Source organism: Muntiacus reevesi, chromosome 5, assembly GCF_963930625.1.
Source record: "Muntiacus reevesi chromosome 5, mMunRee1.1, whole genome shotgun sequence".
Lineage (NCBI taxonomy): Eukaryota > Metazoa > Chordata > Mammalia > Artiodactyla > Cervidae > Muntiacus > Muntiacus reevesi.
In genome coordinates this window covers 21,925,560-21,950,229 of record NC_089253.1, presented here as the reverse complement: position 1 = coordinate 21,950,229, position 24,670 = coordinate 21,925,560, and positions in this window count along the sequence as shown.

Sequence of the window (24,670 nt, the reverse complement as noted above, 5' to 3'; positions counted from 1 at the left end):
GGCAAGAATACTGGGGTGAGTTGCCATTCCCTTCCCTAGATCTTTATCTGTATGTATTAATTTTCATTGATGCCTGACATTTTTTGCCTTAGGTTCTTTCTGTTTGTTTGACGTTATAATCATACCAAAATTAATTTGCTGTTATTTGCCTGCTTAACCTTTTTCTCTATCATTTCATTTTCAATCATTCTGTGTATTGTAGCTCCAAATGTGTGAGAGGATTAATGAATCACAAAGACACGCTCAACAGGGTTTCCTCTACCATGAAGGGAAAGAATGGCTCAGAGGAGAGGAGAGCCAGGGATTCCTATCCATTTTCTCTCCTTCACTGTGTCATCATGTCCTCATTTTGCCCTCAGGGGATGATTTCCTGCCACGTGACTGCCATAGGCAGGAAGGACAGTTTCACCACCTATAGAATGAAGAGTCATATCCAGCCCAGGGTGAGCAGCCAACAGCAATGAACACAATCCAAACTGGTCACTTTTGAGAGAGCATAGGAATATTTCAGTTGATATTTACACCAGGATAACTGACATAAACCAGGACTAAACTGAAGAAATTGACACATAAAGTCATCCTAATTCTCCTCTCACCATCCACCTCCACACTCTAGGCTAAGCAATTAGAACAGCATTTTGAGGGAGAAATTCAAAGAGATGGAGCAAAAGAAAAAAAAAAAAAAAACTAAAATTCTGCTCACAACAGAAGAGAACTTTCGCAGGTTAAAAACAAAATAAAACCTATAAGGTGCAAAATTGCTTCAGTCATATCTGACTCTTTGCAACCCTATGGACTGTAGCCTGTCAGGCTCCTCCATCCATGGGATTCTCTAGGCAAGTATCCTGGAGTGGGTTGCCATGCCCTCTCTCCTGACCCAGGGGATCTTCCCAACCCAGGGATGGAACCCGTGTCTCTTATATCTCCTGCATTGGCAGGCGGGTTCTTACTATTAGTGCCACCTGGGAAGCCTTAAAATCTATGTAATTTAGGTTTAGAATTCAATATTTTACAAGAAAAACTAATAAGACATAATGCCTATCTAGACATATCCTGGAAAAATTTCTGAATTAGATGAATAAAGAAAATTCTCTAAGCATTTATGTAGAAAAAGCAGTTAATCTAAAAAGAACCAAGAATCATGCTTGGTTCAGTTCCCACTTTAAGATGCTTAATGTCAGAAAACAATGAAGTAATTTATAGAGAATTTGAGAACGGAAATAATGTGATCTTTAGAGACTACAGTCAGCCAGTTTTTGTCTTACACATCGATAACAGAAAAAAGATATTCTCAAATATACAAGAGCTAAGACTATGCCACTTACTTAACTTGAGTGACCAGAAAGCCGAAGCAGTAAAACACAAGTGAAAAAAAATGTGTAAAGAAAGCCCGGACAATGTTCCTATGGGGATATACAGAAATGTAACATCCAAATTATTAGAACAGTGTCGCTGGCAGTGACTACTATAGAGATTAAACCCAGCACAGCACTGAATCTGCCAAAGTGGAAATATTTGGAATTCCTTTTACAATGACACTAAAATGAAGCTAACGTATCTTGTTCAATGAGATTAATACTGTGTGAAAAATTTCCCCTAAAAATCATTCTCAGGCAAGTTTATAAAAAAGTTTAAAAATCTAATAAATATGATTGTAATCTTTTTATTGAAGAACTTAAGTCATTCTTGAAAAGAAAATTCTTAGAAAGAAACATGCCAGAATGTTGAAGTGAATTTCCTTGGTTATTTGGGTAAGATTGACTTCGTTATTCATGATATTTTTCTGCAGTTTAATGTAGTAGTAAAGAATATTACTTTGTAAATAAGAAAATAAACTTCATATGAAAAAGAACCAGGAATTTCCTGGCAGTCTAGTGTTCAGGACTGCTTGCTTCCACTGCCAGGGGGCCAGAGTTTGATCCCTGGTCAGGGAACTAAGATCCCACAGGCCATGCAGTGCAGCCAAGATAAATAGATATAAATTATTAAAGTTCAAAATTAAAATGAGAAATAAATAACCAAATGCCCAAATCTAGATTTCCCAAAGAAACATAAATTATTAATTATAAGCTCAGGTCAACTGTTCGCCTCATCTTCACCCTGTTCTCCTGAACTATATTTCTAGAAATTATTCTTATTTATTGAAAAAGCAAAAAACATCTCTCCAGGCAACAGAAGATGACAGAATATACAATGAGGAAGGGAATTTAGGTATACTTTAGAACAGTGTTTCAAAATCAGGAAGGATTTTGCCCCAGGGACATGTGACAATGCCTGGAGACATTTTTGGTTGTCAAAACTGGGGAAAGAGTGGGATACAGGCATCTAGTGGGTACATGTTAGAGACGCTGCCAAACATAACGCACAGGACTGCCTCCCACAACAAGGAATCATCCTTGATTAAATTATATATAATTATATATACTATAACATATATATAAATTACATACATTACTTAATATATATTAAAATATATTAGATTTTATATATACTTAAACACAAGTACAAAGAAATTGCAAATGCTGTCCAAAGTTGAACTATTCTATAACAAAAAGAGTAAGCAATGAGTGATAATGCAAGTGATTATAGAAGAGTGTAGCTGTTTCTACCCTTGAAGTAGAGAAATGGTCAAGATGAGGCTCTGAGTTGTTCACATGGACCATTTTCATCTTTTCTTTATCTTTTCTTTAGACAAGGGCCCATGCAGTCCCCCAACTGGGCAGATGCAGATATTTCCTGCTGTCCATCTGTCTCCCAACCCACCACACTGGCCCTGAAGTGCATTGAGATAGTTATTCGTACTGAAATTTATAAATGAGAAAATGCTTTTCCTCCATAGTTAATGAGGACCTAAAGAAGGGTGCAGATATTTTAAGTCTCTGCCAGATGTTGTTTAATAATATCATCACTCAGCCTTTGAGGAGAATGAATTCTATCTGCCGTCTGCCAGGTCATTGGTCCTAAAAGTTTATAGTTTCATTAATTTTCTTTATGTGGACATAGACAAGGCCTAAGCTTCAACCCCCTACTTGTTCTTTATAAGCACATTTTCCTCAGGCCATTAGACACAGGCAGATATAACCAAGTTGAAGCTATTTGGGGCAGGGTAGTGTTTGAATTTTAATTTTTTTCATGTTAAAGTCAAAAAATTATGGATAGCCACTCAATTAGAACTCTCAAATTTGAATCATGTTGTATTTAGTTGGAGGTCATTGGATCTGTGAGGCTGAAGCAAATTGTGTGAATATGCTACCTATAAGGAGGTATCAATTTATAGGGTTTTTTATTATAGGGCATTTAATGAGAAAATAAGCATACTATCAAGGGGAAGTCTTATTAGTATTCAGAAAAGCAATACCAAGTTCCAATAAATGTAAAGCAATAAATGAGAGATTAACAATGAAGTAAAATAACTGATATTTCAGGAATAGGACAAAGTTAAGCTCAGGTCAAAAACCATTAATAGGTTAAGAATCCCTTTTGTTGTCTCGTTAAGGGTGCTTTTTTTATGTCATTTGAGGGAGGAAAAAGAATTTTCTTAAATGGTCCAGTCACTCTTAAAGGAAATCAAACCTGAATATTCACTGGAAGGACTGATGCTGAAGCTCCAATACTATGGCCACCTGATGCAAAGAGTTGACTCTTTGAAAATCCTGATGCTGGGAAAGATTGAGGGCAGGAGAAGGGGGCGACAGAGGATGAGATGGTTGATGGCATCGCTAACTCAATGGACATGAGTTTGAGGAAATTCTGGGAGACAGTGAAGGACAGGGAAGCCTGGCGTGTGTTACAGTCCACAGGGGTGCAAAGAGTCGGACATGATTTAGTGACTGAACAACAGCAAAGGGGCTGCACAAGAGTCCCATAATTAGGATTCAGCTTTGATTTTAGCAAAAATTTTAAAACCCGAAGTTTGAGAAGGAAACTTGGATTTCTTTTGTGTGGAACACAAGAGAAGGGAGCTCAGTAGTGGAACAGGGACTGACAGATGGTACATCCAGACCTCATGAAGAAATAGACGGAAGGAGATTGCAGTAGATCAAGGGATCTCAGGATGAAGCTAGGAGTTAGTGTGAAACAGATGTAGATTCTAAAGGTGTAAGCAATCACGATTCCTATATATTCAAGTGACTCAACTTTGAATCCAACCTAGGTTAATATAAAGGTCAAATTTGAGAGGGAGTATAAAGATACTGGGATGGGAAGCTCCAGATTGCTTTCAAATCATAAAACCTAAGTATTGTAATTCCACGGAGAAGAAATAGGTGGATGTTAGGCACGGTAGAAAGTATGTGTGTTTTGGAGTGAAACAGATGTAGGTTTCGGTTCATGCTTTTTCTTACTCCTTGACTTCTAGATTTTTCATCTGTGTCATGGAAAAATGAATACAAATCTCACCCAGAAGTCACGTCAGCTAGAGACCTAGAAGAGTGTGTGGTCCATGCAAGATTTCAATAAGTGAGCCATTTGCTTATTGCTAAAGCTTATTATATTCCACCTCAGGCTTAGGGTTCATGCCTCACATGCCTGCCACATACTTACCACACATCCTCAGCCTTTCCTTGAACTGGATACTGATCACAAAGCCTATTCCCACACTTTATCAGCCTTCTTACAGCTTGATGCAATTTCTAGCCACCCCAGTCAATTTGCTCCTCCCCTTCACTATGCTCTAATCTGTCCTCCTTGGCTCAGTATACCCCCAGGCCACTCTAAAGGTGATAAACATTGCACCTTGACCTGGGCCCCTGACCTACAGAAACCATAAGTCCCAGCTTACCTGAAACAGTCCCCACTGGTGTGTCTGACTTCCTATCCAGTTAAAGATTAGTCCATAGTTTCCAACTCTTATGAAGTTTCATTATTAATAATTGTATGAAAGTACACTGGAATGGAGCTGGCAGACCTCCCTCCACTTGATACTCAGCTTCTGCTGTGGTTTCTCCTAGTAATGTATGAGCTGCATGGACAGTTAACAGAACACTCACTATAACAGGAATATAAATCTGAAATATAACCAGTGATAATCCCTCTCTGGTTTCATGATCATTTTCAGGAGCTGCATTTCAAGAAGAGCATAGAGGACAGTCATTCATAAAATAAAGTGGTCTCAGACCTAAGTAGCCAGGCACAGCTAACTCCTTCAGTTTAAGGTAATAGGGGACAAATATTTAAGTCTGTGATAGCTGCTAGCTACTAGACACATTATCTTAATTTACTGTGCCACAGCACACAAAATATATTAATCTAGCAGACCACCAGCTAGTGAGGTTAGTGGGAATCAAAAGATACTATGGTTGACTTGTACATACAATATGCATGGGATATAAAGGGTGAGCAATCCTGCCATAGACCAGAGTATTCAGAATGCTCTTGTGAAAACAGCTCTATATGGTACAAACCTAAAACTGCGTGATTTAAGTAATACTTTAGTTTACAATAAATGCCTTGGCAGAAATGAGTGTCTACAAAAGGTGTCTATAAAAAGTACAAGAACTGAGTTTTATTTTCTCACGAAAATTCACTTTTATGTTGTACATCAGTGGGTGTTCAGTCATGTCCAACTCTTTGCAACCCCATAGACTGTAGCCTTGTCAAGCTCCTCTGTTTATGGGAATTTTCAGGCAAGAGTACTGGAGTGGATTGTCATTTCTTCCTCTGGGGCAACTTTCTGACCCAGAGATTGAACCCATGTCTCTTGGTCTCCTGCATTGCAGGCAGATTCTTTACCTCTGAGCCACTGGGGAAGCCTGGTGTTTATGTTACTTGTGTAAAATATTTGTCAATATTTGCAATCTAAAATGGAGGCCAGAGTGACATCATGACTCTATGAAAACATAAATCTGTAGAAGAAACATAATGTCTATACTTCAAAAATTAGTCATTAAAAATAATGTGCCTGAAAATGACAATTTAACATTGGCAACTGTGTGTTTACATATTGCTGTGTGAAGCATGACTGCTTGATTAGATCAAATGGCTGTTCTTTAAAATTACATTTGCTTATTTTCAATTGCAAGTTTTCTTGGACATATACAAAAATAAAGGATAGTAATGTGCTAACTCTATTAGCAGAAGAACTTTGCAAAGAGTTTTATAGGATGACAGTTTTATATCTGAATCATCAAATACTTGAATTAGAAAAATCACTTAAGTCCAATATTTTAATTATTTCAACCAATTCATAGAACCATAGTGATGCTATTTAGAGTTCATTCCATCAAAGATAAAATATCTGACATAACTTTAAATACTATTACAAACTCAATTTAAAAGTAAAATATTGAAGAAAAGTATTTGTTATTAGGATGACATGAATAGATACTTTGGTGGATCACAATGTTATGACAAAAACAATGTTCTTAGCGATCTATGGAACAGAAATCTACTTGGAATTAGTTGTACTGAAAATATAATTCACATTTGTGTGTGTGTGTGTGTATATATATATATATATATATTTACACCTACATGGAGAAATGGTAATACACAGTAGTTAAACTATAACATTTTTAAGAAAATTTTGATATCATATATAAAAAACAATGCTTTAGGATGGCAGATCATGCTTGCTCTCTATATTGTGTTTCATCAATTGAATTTTAGAAAAGTATAACTTTTTAAGAATCATTTTCTAAATAAGCATAAGACTTTTAGAATTATTTAACTTTTTTGTTAAAGAAAATCCTCTAAATATTAGTACCTCTTTTTTAATTTTTTAAATCTGTTTGAAATTTTCAATGAAAATGTTCAAAAAATGGAGCACAAAACAATGTTGCATAATAAGAATGGAACAAATTAATAAGATCTAAAATGGTTTGCAAACATAATTTTGAAATTCTATAATTTCACTTTAATATACCTGATTTTTGGAGAAAGTCTTTGGATGGTACTCTCACTCTCAATTATATGTGATATATTCTGTACCATGTTGGAATGAAACTAAGAAACCCTGTCATGTTATATATCTAATTTTGATGAAATTTGGAAAAACAACCACAGAGAAAAGTAATTAGATAACTTTGTCCTGTAAAAATATGTGAGGAGAAGAAATGCTGTGAATGAAAGCACAAAGAAAGTACAGTGAAAACATTGGACAAATTTATACACGTCAACATGAAACAAAAATCTGAATTGAGAATATACTTCATTTAGAGGCATTTGTTCTAAGTCTGCCAAGATTCTTGTACACAGTCAAGAGGTTATTTTCTCTCAAATTATGGTCCACCGAAGAGTCAATTGAAGATGTTCACTCTTTCAAACATGCTTCCCAGGTGGCTCAATGTTAAAGAATTCGCCTGCCAATGCAGGAGACACAAGAGATGTGGGTTCGATCCCTGTGTCAGGAGGTTCCCTGGAGGAAGAAATGGCAGCCCACTCCAGTATTTTTGCCTGGAAAGGCCCATGGACAGAAGGGCCTGGCAGACTACAGACCATAGGGTCACAGAAGAGTTGGACACAGCTGAGCATGCAAGACACAAGACAAGGCTCTCTCAAGTGTGCTAACCAGAAGATTGTAGGCAGTTTCCTCAAAACTTCAATAACTAAGTCCACATTAAAATGCACCATTCAGATAAATATCAGTGATACAATATAAAAGGTAGATATAGCCGCTAAAACAATTCAAGCATGTGAAAATGTGCTAAGAATAATTATTTTGCTTGCCCAATTTTTTAATGTTCAGTCAACATAATGAAGGGTTGAGTGATATTTGTTTTAACAATCAATAATATCTATTTCTAACTAATTCTGAAAATAGTTTTAAGCATTATTATGCAATTTGGAGAGTAGTGAACAGGTATTTTTGAAATATATGTATATAGATAGATAACACTACTATATATAAAATGGAGAACCAACAAGGACATACTACATAGTACAAGGAACTATACTTAATATTTTATAATAACTTATAAGGGAAAATAATCTGAAAAAAATATACATACATGCACATATAGAAAACTGAATCACCATACTATATACCCGAAATTAATACAACATAGTAAATCAGCTATACTTCAATAAAGTTAAAGTATGTATGTATATTTATAGTTACTTTAGAGCATCTTTACATTCTCAGAAGGGTCCTGCTTTGGGCAATAAATCACATGGTAAACCTGCCTAGCTTACTCTCTTTTATGTCACCTTCTCCTAAATTGGGTTCAGCCAATGGATGAAAAGCTCACCTATGTAAGCATCTTATAAAGAAAGGCAGGAGAAAAGTTGGGGAGAGAGAAAAGAAAAGGAGGAGGGAAGGTGAAAGAGAAAGCAGGAAGGAGCGAGGTAGTGGGAAATGTCTCCAATACCTGGTGGGAAAAAGGGTCAAAAAGCTGCCGTGACCTCTGTTATACCATTTCAAATTTTCCTTCTGCTTCTCTATTTTAATTATTTTTAAATTGAGGTATAATTTACTTATAGTCTAATACTAGAATCTGTTCCATACACTTCTCTACAAGTTTTTATCTCTGTATGCACTACATGGCCACTACCCAGGTCAAGACTTATACCACATCCATCTCACAGAAAGGTCCCTCCTGCCCATCCCAGGAAACATGACCACAACCAAATCAGACAGAGGAAATCACTACTCTAATTTCTATCACCATAGATTAATTTTCCTTTGTCCTTGAAATTCAAATAAGCATAACCCTATAATATGCACTCTTTTCTGTCTGACTTACTGTGTTTGTTTTGATATTAATGTTTTTTATATTCATCCATGTCAGCTTTGTTATGTTTTTGTATCATTCATTCTCTTATTGATAAATAGTTAGGTTGTTTTCTCCTTAGGGTTATTACAACCAAAGCTATTATGAATATTTTGTACAAGTCTTTTTGTGGACACAGCTTTTTTCTCTTAGATACATATATCTAAGTGGTGAGTGGCTGGGTCATAGAACAGTGAGTGTATTTTTAACTTTACTAGAAACCATGAGGAAATTTTTCAAAATATTAGAACTTTTTAAGAGAAGTGCATTTCAAGAGGAATGTGTGTTTCAGTTGCTTCAACATTTAGTAACATTGGCATTTTGGGTTTTTTTGTTTTTAATTTTTAAAAACACTATACTCTGATAGAAGTGTTGTGATACTGTGGTTTTAATTGTCAATTCACTCATGAGTAACAGTGTGTCAAACAGTTTCTTCATAAGTCTATATTCTTTAGAATATACTCTTTTTGAAGTGTCTTCTGCAACTGAATGTAGGGATGGTGTCTTTTTCTTACTGATTCATAGGAATTCTATATATTTCCTGAATGTGAGTCCTTTGTCAGTATTGTGTACTTTATTATGAATATTTTCACCCAGTATATAGTTTGACTTTTCTCTTTTTCACCAGTGCTTTTTGATGAACACAAGTTTTTAACTTTGATGAAGTAAAATTTATCATTTTTTATTCTTGGTGCTTACTATTTTCACCTATGCTAATGTCACAAGGACATTTTCCTATATTTTCCTCCAACTCTCACATTTAGATCTATGATCTATCTCAAATTAATTTCCATATATGGTGTGAAGTAGGTGTCAAAGCTTATGTTTCAACTGGCTATCTAATTATTCAAAAGCTACTTATTAGAAAGACTTTCCTTTCCTCCATTGACTTTTATTAGTGTCTTTTGTCAAAATAATTATTTTTTCTTTTCACCAAAACACAGAGGATGAATCACTTTGCTAAACAGTCATTATGCAATTCAGCACACCATGTCCTTCACAGAGGAGAATAGAGAAATCTGAGGCCACCTTGGGGATAAAAGCAAGTTGAACCTCCCATTAGCTTTTATAATCAAAAGACAGCCTCATTGGCGCTCTCTCATCTCTTTATAACCATTTCTCATTCACACAAGGAGTGCCCAACTGCTATTTTTCCTTCCAATTTTTATTTTAATTATGTGATTCTGTGATGGAAACAGTTATTAATTAGCATATATGGTTCCTGGATGGCTTTAAAATCTCTTCTGCTTGTTCCTACAGAGACACATCCTTAGTACAGTGGTACATACTTGGAAAAGTTCTAACTTGGGAAGCCAGACACAAGTCCTTCCACTGATTGGCACTGTGGATGACCTTGAGCATGTCACTGATCAATCCTTATTCTTAATGTCCCCATTTAACAAATGATAGTGTTAGATGGTTGATCTAAAACCCTTTCACTCTGACATTCTAGGATTCAGTGAGGGAACCGGAGGTTTTGACGTGATTAACTGCATCTCCCTCATCATCTGTTAGTGTGTTTGAGAGCAGAGGAAAACTGAAAGGTTTTTTTCCCTCCCCTGTTTCTTTCATTCAACTACCCAATCCAATTAACTCCAATTAAAATTTGCAGTTTGTAATTAGTTTGTCTGATAGGTATTTTTAAAACCTCATAAGTATAAATCTTTGGCCTCCCTTTTTCACATTTGGCAGCTGTCTTGCTCCTTTTAATCTGAGCTCCTCTCACGCATTTGTGCCACTTCTGATTCATTACTCCTTGTTCTTGTTTATTGATGGTCTTCCCCCTCCCCACTTTTCTCCTTATAGTGATAACACATTGCTTAAACAGAATTTAGGAGAGTCAGAAAGGTTTCAAATTACCTAGAAAGTATTCTATGCAAGGAAGAATGAAGCATTGTTACAGAACTTCAAACCCAGTTGAAATATGTCAGCATCTCAGACACATGTTTTAAACACTTCCCATACCATATAGCACAAATCTGTATGTCATGAGAGATGACTCCTCCTGTCACCTATGAAAACTGATCGTCAATCCCATGTCCTAAGAAGTGCCAAGAAAATCCCTCACACCCCAATATCTTTCCCATAGTGGGATATGTTCCCTGATGCTTGGTTTTGTACATTTTATTTTTATTTATTTCCATTTTATTGAATGTATGTGAATCAAAATAAATTTATAATGAATTTAAGTTTCATGAGGGCAAGAATTTTTCTCTGCTTTTTAAATGTTTTTAATATCCCTATCATGAACTGTGAACTTCCAGATGTTCAAAGTGGTTTTAGAAAAAGCAGAGGAACCAGAGATCAAATTGCCAACATCTACTGGATCATCGAAAAAGCAAGAGAGTTCCAGAAAAACATCAATTTCTGCTTTATTGACTATGCCAAAGCTTTTGACCGTGTGGATTACAATAAACTGTGGAAAATTCTGAAGGAGATGGGAATACCAGACCACCTGACCTGCCTCTTGAGAAATCTGTATGCAGGTCAGGAAGCAACAGTTAGAACTGGACATGGAACAACAGACTGGTTCCAAATAGGAAGAGGAGTACATCAAGGCTGTATATTGTCACCCTGCTTATTTAACTTATATGCAGAGTACATCATGAGAAACGCTGGGCTGGAGGAAGCACAAGCTGGAATCAAAATTAGTGGGAGAAATATCAATAACCTCAGATATGCAGATGACACCACCCTTATGGCAGAAAGTGAAGAAGAAATAAAGAGACTCTTGATGAAAGTGAAAGAGGAGAGTGAAAAAGTTGGCTTAAAGCTCAACATTCAGAAAACTAAGATCATGGCATCTGGTCCCATCACTTCATGGCAAATAGATGGGGAAACAGTGGAAACAGTGGCTGACTATTTTGGGGGGCTCCAAAATCACTGCAGATGGTCACTGCAGCCATGAAATTAAAAGGCACTTACTCCTTGGAAGGGAAGTTATGACCAACCTAGACAGCATATTAAAAAGCAGAGACATTACTTTGTCAACAAAGATCTGTCTAGTCAAGGCTATGGTTTTTCCAGTGGTCATGTATGGATGTGAGAGTTCGACTATAAAGAAACCTGAACACCGATGAATTGATGGTTTTAAACTGTGGTATTGGAGAAAACTCTTGAGAGTCCCTTGGACTGCAAGGGCAACCAGTCCATCCAAAAGGAGATCAGTGCTGGGTGTTCATTGGAAGGACTGATGCTGAAGCTGAAACTCCAATACTTTGCCCACCTGATGCGATGAGCTGACTCATTTGAAAAGACCCTGATGCTGGGAAAGATTGAGGGCAGGAGGAGAAGGGGACGACAGAGGATGAGATGGTTGGATCACATCACCTACTCAATGGACATGGGTTTGGGTTGACTACGGGAGTCAGTGATGGATAGGGAGGCCTGGTGTGCTGCAGCTCATGGGGTCGCAAAGAGTCAGATATGATTGAGCGACTGAACTGAACTGAATATCCCTATCACCGAAAATAATACTGTAAAATAATAGATGCCTAATAAATACTTGAAAGAACTTATAAATTAAAAGTGAATGAACAAATTACATTAAGTTAATTGTACTGTGTAATTTGTTATTTTACCTCAAGACTTTTGTCCTTTACTAATAAAGATGCATTATGAATACAACATACCTATAGTACTTACTGAAGCCAGCTATTATACTCAAGGTTTTAATAGGCATCCCTTCATCTACGGGTCAAAACAGTTTTATGAGGGAGTCACTATTATTTTCATTTTTAAATCACTAAATTCATGCTTAGAAAAAAATAACTTATTGAAGATATTAAGGTTAGTAAATGGTAGATAGAACCAGCATTTTAATTCATTTACAAAAAAAGAGACACATATCAGAAAAACTTAGACATCAAGAAAAAAGCAATTTTACCACCCTAATGTAACTACTTAATAACTACTTGTCACTTAATAACTACTTAAAACTATTAAATTAGTAACTATTTAACATAATTTCTTCCCTGATAACTCAGTTGGTAAAGAATCCACCTGCAATGCAGGAGACCCAAGTTCAAGTCCTGGGTCGGGAAGATCTGCTGGAGAAGGGATAAGCTAACCGCTCCAGTATTCTTGGGCTTCCTTTGTGGCTCAGCTGGTAAAGAATCTGCCTGCAATGAGGGAGACCTGGGTTCAGTCCCTGGGTTGGAAAGATCTCCTGTAGAAGGTAAAGGCTATCCACTTCAGTATTCTGGCCTAGAGAATTCCACGTAGTTGGACGCTCACTGAGTGACTTTCACAAGCCACAAGCCAACATAACTACTGTGAGAACTGTATTATAATTCTGCCTAACTTTCCTTGTCATGAAGTTTTGATTTTATACTATGGCAACAGAATATATATTTTTAAAAATTATGTTTTCTTACACCCAGTAGTAACTTGTTTTTATAGCTATGCCATTACTGTGCCACATTTGCCATTAATTAATTGCCTATCAGAGTCCCATAGAATGACACTATTTTGGGGATTAATCCCTTCTCCTGTCAGGCTAAAATTATTCTCACATAAAAGGTAATGATGACTATATTATAAGGTATTGTTATTGTTTCCCTAGAAAAGTGAAATAGCCTGTCTCAATTTTTCTGAGACATAATCAAGTGCTTTATTTTGAAGAACTAAATTGGGAAGACGCTTATATGAAAGTAGCGTTTACTTACACTTTGCACTTCATCTTTTTCCTCCTTCATTCTTTTTATCTACTCGGCTATTACTTTGCTCCACTTTTTACTTCCTATCAAGCAGACCTTTACAAAAGTCTTTTATGCCAAGCAAATGCCACACATCCCTGAAGACAGTTAAGCTTTATTAATTATCCCAAATCTCCCCCCCCCCAAAGCTTTCTAATTTCAAAAGAAACATGTATGAACTCCTCACCCTTTAATGAAAGGGCAAGGTTCAAATCATTTCCTCTTCCTATATTACTACAAAAAAGCATAACACCCCAGTCTTTTCACAAAGCATTTTTTCCAAATCCTCTCCTCAGTGTATGCCTACCATTCACATGCTTCAGATTCCAGTATATATTCTTCCAAGTATTAGTAAATGAGTAATAATCTACATTACTATGTTCTGTGTCATGGCATGACTACTCCTTCCCATCACATGTATAATCAAATTTCACCCAAAGGGGGAGTCACAGAACATTCTCACTAGCCAAAGCCTCAGGAAAGGCAATGGGATTGTGGGGAGAAGACCTGGCATTTCCTCAATGCCAATGTCTGCTGAATGGCAAGGACTCTGAGTCAGCCTGTAGAATCACTTTTTTTAAAAAAAAATTAGAAACTAGGCTTAAAGAGAACTTTGTTGTTCAGCCACTCAGTCATGTCCAACTCTATGCAACCCCATGGACTGAAGCATCCCAGGCTCCCCTGTCCATCACCAACTCCCAGAGCTTGCTCAAATGCATGCCCATTGAGTCAGTGATACCATTGAGCCATCTCGCCCTCCGTCGTCCCCTTCTTCTCCTGCCTTCAATCTTTCCCAGCATCAGGGTCTTTTCCAATGAGTCAGTTCTTTGCAGCAGGTGGCTAAAATATTGGAGCTTCAACTTCAGCATCAGTGCTTCCAATGAATATTCAGGACTGATTTCCTTTAGCATTGACTTGTTTCATCTCCTTGAAGACCAAGGGACTCTCAAGAGTCTTCTCCAACACCATAGTTCAAAAGCATCAATTCTTCAGTACTAAGCTTTCTATAAAGCTTATAAAGCTTTCTTATAAAGTTTTCTTATAAAGGTTTCTATAAAGCTAGATGGACCTTTGTCATTGAAGCAATATCTCTGCTTTTTAATATACTGTCTAGGTTGGTCATATAACCTCAGATATTCATATGACATCACCCTTATGGCAGAAAGTAAAGAACTAAAAAGCCTCTTGATGAAAGTGGAAGAGGAGAGTGATAAAGCTGGCTTAAAACTCAACATTCAAAACACAAAGATCATGGCATCCTACCCCATCATTTCATGGCAAATAGATGGGGAAACAGTGACAGACTTTATTCTTGGGGGTTCCAAAATCATGGCAGATGATGACTGCAGCCATGAAATTAAAAGACAATTGCTCCTTGAAAGAAAAGCTGACCAAACTATATGGCATATTAAAAAGCAGAGACATTACTTTGCCAACAAAGGTCTGTCTAGTCAAAGCTATAGTTTTTCCAATAGTCATGTATGGATGAGAGAGTTGGACTATAAAGCAAGCTGAGTGCTGAAGAATTGATGCTTTTGAACTGTGCTCTTGGAGAAGACTCTTGAGAGTCCCTTGGACTGCAAGGAGATCCAATCAGTCAATGCTAAAGGAAATCAGTCCTAAATATTCATTGGAAGGACTGATGCTGAACCTCCTATACTTTGGCCACCTGATCAAAGAGCTGACTCATTGGGAAAGACCCTGATGCTGGAAGAGATTGAAGGCAGGAGAAGGGGACAACAGAGGATGAGATGGTTGGATGCCATCACCAACTCAATGGATATGAGTTTGTGTAAACTATGGGAGTTGGTGATGTATAGAAAATCCTTGCGTGTTGCAGTCCATGGGGTCACAAAGAGTCGGACACGACTGAGCGACTGAACTGAACTGAGGTTGGTCATAGCTTTTCTTACAAGGAGCAAGCGTCTTTTAATTTCATGGCTGCAGTCACCATCCACAGTGATTTTAGAGTGCAAGAAAATAAAGTCTCTCACTGTTTCCATTGTTTCCCCATCTATTTGCCATGAAGTGACGGGATCAGACGCCATGATCTTTGTTTTTTGAATGTTGAGTTTTAAGTCAGCTTTTTCACTCTCCTCTTTCACTTTCATCAAGAGTCTCTAGTTCTTCTTCACTTTCTGCCATAAGGGTGGTGTCATCTGCATATCTGAAGTTATTGATATTTCTCCCAGCAGTCTTGATTCCAGCTTGTACTTCATCCAGCTGTGGCATTTTGCATGATGTACTCTGCACATAAGTTAAATAAGTAGGGTGACAATATATAGCCTTGACATACTCCTTTTCCAATTTGGAACCAGGCCACATCAGTCATTCCAATTAATATTCAAGGTTGATTTCCTTCATGATTGACGGAGCTCCCACAAATGCCTCACATTTGTGACATCACAAATTTGAATCCTGATCAGTGGGACAACAGAGCTCTTTCTTAATCACCATGCTTAATCAATCAATGTTGTCTTCCATATTCCCTACCCTCCTGGGTCAATTTTTTGTTTCTCCTTCTTTTTGTATCTATACCTTTCTTGGCACGATGTTTCCAATCATGATCTCAACCATTTTGTGATTATAATTTTGATTTTCCATTCTAGCAACACACTTGATGTGGTCCAGAGACATGCTTATTATAGTGACACCTCAATCAAGAGCAGGTATCTTGATCGTCCAGCCTGTCCCATTCCCCAAAACAAATGGACCACACATCTTCTCACTTCCTAATGCAAAATAATCTAGACTCTGTTAGACTTTCCTGGAAAAACAAATCAGACTTTAAGGAGATTCCCATTAATATAAGTAATATTAAGCAAAAATAGAGAAAGAAGAGTTGGCCCTTAGATTGTAGATGCTACATGAGCATCCTTCTGTCACAAGTCATATTATATTTATCTCAAATTTCAAGGGATTTTCCCTTCTTTCAAGACTAGTAACTGACATTTTGAGTATAAAAATGTTTCCAGACTTACTTCATCACTTATTATAGTTATGTTATATATCTTTTCCTAAACTATATCCCTCACGTTGGAAGACAAGGACCAAGATATTTTCTTGTGTTCATGACATAAATGTTGGATTAAAACCCAGTGGCTGTAAGATATCCAGTTCATTAGTTTCCATTTTAAAAATTTTGCCAGTTTTATTAAAGTATTCTTTTAATCCCAATCTCAAGTATTTAGTAAATACCTCCAAAAATATGGCTAGCACTTAAAAAGGACATTTATTGAGTGCTTCCTATATGCTAGGTTAAAAGGGTAAAAGCTTTACATTCATTGGTACATTTATCCTTACAACAGCCCTATAATATAAGGTATTTCCATTATCACTATCTTTAGGATATTAAAGGGTAGGTTCCCAAAGTTATTAAGTTCAGACAATTCATTTTCAAAGCCTAAAAAATTATCCATCACACTATACCTACTTCTCTATCTGTAGCCCACATTTATTGGTTAAGGGAAAGCAGATTTTTTTAATGTTGGTAGACAAAGTCATCACAAGATGATTGAATTGACATATTTGATATTAAAACTGAAAAGTTTTTTTTAATCAGTTATCAAGCCTAACTCTCTTTTTATTCAAAATAGGGATAAGATAATGTAATTCATGGAGAGATTACATATTTGTCTGAAATCATGGAGATGATCTGGGATTTGAACCCAGATTTCCCAACTCCAGTGCTAATTTCACACCATTATACAAAATCAGATGTACCCAACCTTTTAAGACAATGCATTCTTGATTTTGATTTAGCATGATTCTCAGCTGTTTTTGATTATTGGACAAGGTAAAACTGTCTAATCTATCAATTGCCTTCACTCCTTTATACAAAGCCAAGCTTAAAAGAGTCATCTTGGGATAATTAGAAGAATAAGAATTTTTATAATCAATCAAGGAGATAAAATAAATTATAATCAAATCAGTCTTATACCTGTCATAAAGCAAACTATGTACCTAGTCATACTGTGGGCTTCCCTGTGGCTCAGAGGTAAAGAACCCGCCTGCCAATGCAGGAGACTCAGGTTCAATCCCTGGGTCAGGAAGATCCCTTGGAGAAGGAAATGGCAACCCACTGTAGTATTCTTTTTTTTTTAATTTAATTTAATTTAATTTTTTTTTTTAATTTTTCAGTGGGTTTTGTCATGCATTGATATGAATCAGCCATAGAGTTACACGTATTCCCCATCCCGATCCCCCTCCCACCTCCCTCTCCACCCGATTCCTCTGGGTCTTCCCAGCCCACCAGGCCTGAGCACTTGACTCATGTATCCCCTCTGGGCTGGTGATCTGTTTCACCATAGATAATATACATGCTGTTCTTTTGAAACATCCCACCCTCACCTTCTCCCACAAAGTTCAAAAGTCTGTTCTGTACTTCTGTGTCTCTTTTTCTGTTTTGCATATAGGGTTATTGTTACCATCTTTCTAAATTCCATATATATGTGTTAGTATACTGTATCGGTCTTTATCTTTCTGGCTTACTTCACTCTGTATAATGGGCTCCAGTTTCATCCATCTCATTAGAACTGATTCAAATGAATTCTTTTTAATGGCTGAGTAATATTCCATCATATATATGTACCACAGCTTCCTTATCCATTCATCTGCTGATGGGCATCTAGGTTGCTTCCATGTCCTGGCTATTATAAACAGTGCTGCGATGAACATTGGGGTGCACGTGTCTCTTTCAGATCTGGATTCCTCAGTGTGTATGCCCAGAAGTGGTATTGCTGGGTCATATGGCAGTTCTATTTCCAGTTTTTTAAGAAATCTCCACACTGTTTTCCATAGTGGCTGTACTAGTTTGCATTCCCACCAACAGTGTAAGAGGGTTCCCTTTTCTCCACACCCTCTCCAACATTTATTGCTTGTAGACTTTTGGATAGCAGCCATCCTAACTGACGTGTAATGGTACCTCATTGTGGTTTTGATTTGCATTTCTCTGATAATGAGTGATGTTGAGCATCTTTTCATGTGTTTGTTAGCCATCTGTATGTCTTCTTTGGAGAAATATCTGTTTAGTTCTTTGGCCCATTTTTTGATTGGGTCATTTATTTTTCTGGAATTGAGCTGCAGGAGTTGCTTGTATATTTTTGAGATTAATCCTTTGTCTGTTTACTCATTTGCTATTATTTTCTCCCAGTCTGAGGCTGGGAAATCCCATGGATAGAGGAGACCGGGGGACTACAGTCCATGGGGTCACAAAAGAATCAGACATGACTTAGTGACTAAACAACAAGAAAGTCATACTGTAAACATTTTTTAAAATTGCTATTCTCTGGAGAGGATAACGAAACTTGCCCATTGATAGGGTATATATGTTAACTTTCCCTCTGTCTAGAATATTCAATTCTTCAACAAGGCTTCTTCCACACGGCACCCAAACCTTCAATCTTCCCTATTAATTTATTTGCCTTTGTTTCCTTTTAAAATCCTCTCCTTTGCAGACTTCTCTGACATCCACCATACTGTTAGTATGGTCAGGCATCCTTCTGTGAAGTGTCATAGAATCACAGATTTAACTCCTCATACAGTATTTATAACAGAGTACCTAGTGATTAATCACCTGTTTTCTCCGCAGGACACTAGTATGTTTAAAGTGACACTCTGTCCCATGTCCCCATACTTAAATCACTATGTATTTCTTGAATGAAAAATTGAATGGACATCATGAATTTGCACCAAGTCATACCCTGCCCAGCCTGGCTTCCTGATGACCAGAATCACTCACTGGCAAGAGCTCTGGTGACCATGCAATGGAGAACAATAAGAGGCCTCATCTTATTACACATTATATGTGATAAAGGAACATGACCCGTCATCATAATCTTGCATGTCCATACGCCTTCCTAAAGCTAACTTCTCCACCTCACAAACTCTCCATGAAGGCTGAGAGAGTGATTCCAAACTTTTATATTCTTGGCCACACTTTAAATTCTAGAATTTGAACCCATACTTGAAGATCACATTCTATTCACAGGTATTCTGCTATTTTCTCAGTCCGCTTTCAGCACCCTGTCATTATTGAGTTCAATATTTGCCTATATTGCTTCCTTTACTTGATGGGATCCCTTCTGTGCTTATTCGCTCAGTCGTGTCCGACTCTTCATGATTCCATGGTCTGAATTCTGCCAGGCTCCTCTGTCCATGGGGATTCTCCAGGCAAGAATACCAGAGAGGGTTGCCATGTCCTCTTCTAGGGGATCTTCCCAACTCAGGGATTGAACCCAGGTCTCCAGCATTGCAGGCAGATTCTTTACCATCTGAGCCACACTCATACCACTCTTCTTGCCATCTAGCAACAAGGACTCACCTATACAAGAGCTTACACAGAGTCCTCAGTTCAACATTCCACCTACCATAAGTCAAGCTAATACTACATGAACTCGGTGGCTTCCAAAGCAAATTTGACACAATTAAAATTTGACAGCTGGCCCAATACTGAAGAGTTTGCCTGTCATCTTTGTACCAGAGTTAATCTGTTGAAAACCACACTCTTAAGAGGACTTTTCCCACCAGTATATCTCTGACCACCCATGAAAATCATTCCACCATGGTCCTTTGAACTCAGGAGCTCACCTCTTCCTCAAAGAAAAGTTGTAATAACATAACCACAGAACAGGGGGTTCTTGATTTTCCATCCCAGCAAATTGTTTCATAGAAGCACTGTTATCATAAGTGTTCCCGTTCATGCTAGCATTGTTCTATTAGCTACACAATTTGTTTTGTGGCAAGTAGATGTTGCAGAAAGGAACCACAGAGAGTCACCTAGTTTTCTGGAAGTCTCAAGACTTCCAGATTACCCTGATTCTCTCTGGGACGTCCTTTCCACACATCATGATGAACTACTTTTCTTCCCTTTTTCTTCATTATTGGCAATGAAGAAGTGAAACATTGAGACTCAGCTAATATGATAAATTAGTGATGTTTGGGGATCTATATGGATTTTTTTTTCACTTTATAAGACCCAAACCCATACAGTGATTCTTTGCCATTCAAAATGTGTGTGTTTACAAGGGGCAGGGAATGTGGTAGGGGGGTAGATGTGCACACACTTGTGTTTAGCATTCAAGTGTACTTAACAAGAACTAGATTTCATCTTTTTCCCTAACAGAATTAAAAAAAAAAAAAAAAGCCATCCAGTATTTTATTCCCTAAATCCCATCTGGGCTAGCAGATTAATGACATTTCTTAGCCAATAACTAGCCTTATATCTGTACCTTCCAGTCCTCTCACTCTTACTATCCCTCCTGTATTTTTGTCATGAAAGCAAAACTTTGACTTACCAAAGTTAAATTTAATGAAAGAGATATGGCAGACCAGATGTAAGTATCAAAAATGATAAACAGGAGTATAGAAGATGGACCTCTGCTTTAATTCCAAAGCACTTTTTCCAACCCTCTATACTAGCACTTACTATATGGAATTGTAAATATAATGCAATGGCTTGCCTACCCACGTTTGATAAGCGATGAATGAACAAATGATACAACACGGATTGTTCAGAGCCTGGAAAGTTTCACAGTGCCATGAGCAACTGAATTTAGTGCTGAAGAATAGCTAAGAATTGGGTCATCCAGATGTAGAAAGTGACATAAATAAAGATAGGGAAGAGGGAGTGAATCTGACTCAATAATGGGACAGGACTGTGTGCTGCTCCCAGCCTATGACAAATGTTGTGGGTGGACATGCTCTTCTAGTTCTTATTTTGATTGTAAGAGGCCTTCAGCATTAGCCATTAAGAAACTTTGGAGGGGAAAAAAGGTTTCTTACCTATAAGTATTTGAGCATAAAAGCTACTCCTAGAGGCATATGGAGAGGTTGTGGATACAGCAGAAAGAGAGACTAGGTACTTTTTTTTTCCTAAAGAAAGAAGGAACTTGGGGTTCTACTTTTATTGGATTCAAGGGTAGGGAGCCTAGGGTTTCATTGACTTGCTCTTCATTGGTGAATGTAAAATATAAAAGTGGGAATTTAATGTGAGAGAGGAGTAAAAACAAGGGACTCACATGGTCAGTTATATAAATCAACAAATGTCTCTAAACAATAAAGCCAGGGGCCAGGCAGGAATGGCACACCTGGCACTTTAACTAGACCTGTGGCTGGCAATCTGTTTATTCAAGATAGCCATCTTTGAAGTAAATGCCTCTTTGAAGTGGATATTTCAGCAATCAAAGCTTTTGTCAGAATGGCTACCCACTCCAGCTTTCTTTCCTGGAGAATCCATGGACAGAGGAGCCTGGCAGGCTACAGTTCATGGGAACACCAAAGCTGGACACGACTGAATGACTAACACTGCATTACAAAGCAAAACAAAAACTGTCACATTTACCCTGCAGGCCGTAGATTAGTCCAGGCACAGTAATAAAGATACTTTTAGAATCCTTCTTTAGAATTTGAACAACCTTTTCTACTTTTACCAACCCAATACTTCTAGTGAATGGCTCTGGTCCTTTCAGCTCTTAGTGGCTGACAGTTATATGGGGGTTACAAAGAAATGTGAATAAATAAAAGGAAAACCTGGAAGGGTACATATATCACAGTTCAATTAAAAGTCTTACTTACTAGGAAATAAAGCTATTTCATTAACAGTTTCATTAATTATTAAGAAAATGTAAATAAGTTGGGAAAGCATTACCTGGATAACTTGGGAGATGCTGAGTGATTAGTTACACTTTCTAACTAGAAATTTCTAGTAGGAAAATGTCATCTGGAATGTTATCATTTACAACTCAGTAGTGAACACAAAAGCTAATAGGAACTTTAATGCAATACCAAAGAATCAGAGAAATAAATGCCACCAGAATGCAGAAAATAAGATCTCTTTGGGCATCTATCATTTAATTTGATTTTGCTTCTCTCCTAGCCTTTAAAAAAATGAATAGACCCTAATCACAGTCTCTAAGTCTACTGAGGAAGCCACTGTCTTCATTAATTTCCTATTACACAGCAGAAGATGTTAGAATTTCTGAGAAGTCATTGCCTCAGGAGAAACTTGGTAACACATTCATTTCCTTAATCAGTCTGCATTCACTGAGTACTTACTGTGCTCTGAGCATTGAAGGTCTCTGCAGCAGCAAAGAAAACGGCGGTGACGACAACCAGGCCAACTAGGGCTCCAGTTGTCCACAGTCTTAGCAGTTGTCTGAGAGCCCTCCAGATCTGAGACTGAGTTTTGAGCTTAACGTTTCTTTTAAAAAAATATTTTAAAGTATCTCATGCTCTTGTCGAGACATCATCCTGCCTCCCAGGGCATCTGTTGCGTATGTTGGAGTGGCCCTAAACTGCTCCTTCCCTCTCATGTTTGCCCTTACAACACCCACTTCACGGGGACATAGATTTGTTCAAGCCTTCTTTAGAAGGCACGAGTGTCAGTTCTTGCTCGTCCTCACTGCAGAGTCTGGGCTCATGCTTTTGTTAGCTCTTTTACTCCTAATGATCTGTTTTAATCTTATCCTCCTAATGAATTTATTGTTAGCACCTTCTCCTGGGGCAAATGTGTATGTGTGTGTGTGTTTCATGAGCATATCAATTTTACACAAATAAATTTGGAGGTGATTGCTTTTGAACCCACCATTCATTTATTCATTCAACAAAGTTGCACTAGGGTCATAATAATGAGCAAGATAAAAATGATTTTTGCCAATATATATCTTAGAGTCTAATACATATTTAAATATGTAAAATCAAAAAATCTCTTTTCACTGAGAAACCTACAAAATATATTTCTCTTTACCAGAACAGGACTATAAACAAATTCGCCTCAAGTCTGCCTGGTACTCCACCTATACTTTGAAACTCCCTTGGCTATTCCTTGGGCTTCCCTAGTGGCTCAGAGGTTAAAGCATCTGCCCGCAATGTGGGAGACCTGGGTTCGATCCTTGGGTCGGGAAGATTCCTTGGAGAAGGAAATAGCAACCCTCTCCAGTATTCTTGCCTGGAGAATCCCATGGACGGAGGAGCCTGGTGGGCTACATTAGTCCATGGGGTCTCAAAGAGTCCGATATGACTGAGTGACTTCACTTTGACTACTCCTAGGCTTAGAGTATTAGTGTTTAGAGATCAGAAGTGTTAAATAACTTCATAAAATTAGTTTAGGTTATTGAAACTAACAATATCAATACATTATTTAATAATAACATACTATGTGATAATAATTATTACTCTACATTATTATTATTATTAATGGGCTAAGGGTATTTATCTCACAGAGAAGCTGGTGTAAAGTGCAAATGTGTATATGTATATATAATACCCAGGATATAGAAGTCAAAAATATTGATGTAAAAAATGATACATTTTTTGTGCTAATATTCATCAAAAAAAGAATTAAATATCACAAATCAATGTAATACTACAGTGTTTTATCAAATTATGTTCTTTAACTATATCAATCCACAGCATTCTTGATCAATATTTAAAGTTTTTGATATCAGAATTATCACAGAATTAACATTTGATTTAAAAATCAAATAATTTTTTACTCTATCTGAGGATGCTGTACCTCTGCACCCCACTGAGATCACTGCTACAGCTTATCATAAAATAAGGAAGCTCACAAGCAATACATATGGGTGCACTTGTCTGAGCTTCAAATGCCTAGAACTAAGACTTCTAGAAAATATTTTACAGGTTTCAAACATAAAAATTTAGATCTTCTACTTTTCTATTATAAAGACTCGTGAGTTCATCAGACTCCTCTCAACCTTGTCAGATTCTGATTCCATCAAGCTACACATTTCAGAGAAGGGTCACAATGACACCTATTATTCCATGGTCTGTGTCTGAGGTTTGATGAACACTGGCACCCCTTTCTATATTGAACTTTCCCCCTGCCCTCTAACATAGTCCTGCCCTCCCACAGGATATGGGGGATTTTGACACTCCCAAGTTTCACACGTGGTGAAGGCTGAAGTTGTGGCAGCTGCCGTTTCCTAATCCCATTTCCAAACAGCCATGTCATCTGGCAGATGACATTCAACAGGTGTGCATCATGTCTTACAAGATCTGTGGCCGCCAGAGGAGACATAGCTAGAAAAAGATCTAACACTTGTGTTGACCTGCAGGCGTTTGTCACAGTCTGGCAGTCTGTCGTGGCCATGGGTAGAGATCCAAATACAGAACAAGAGGGCGTGCTGCCATCTTAGCAGATGGGTATATAGAAAAGTAGCCAAGAGTCTCTATAATAAGTGCCATGGACACAGCAGCAGAACAGGATGTGCAGCCAATAACATTCAATTGGCTCTTTATCTGTTG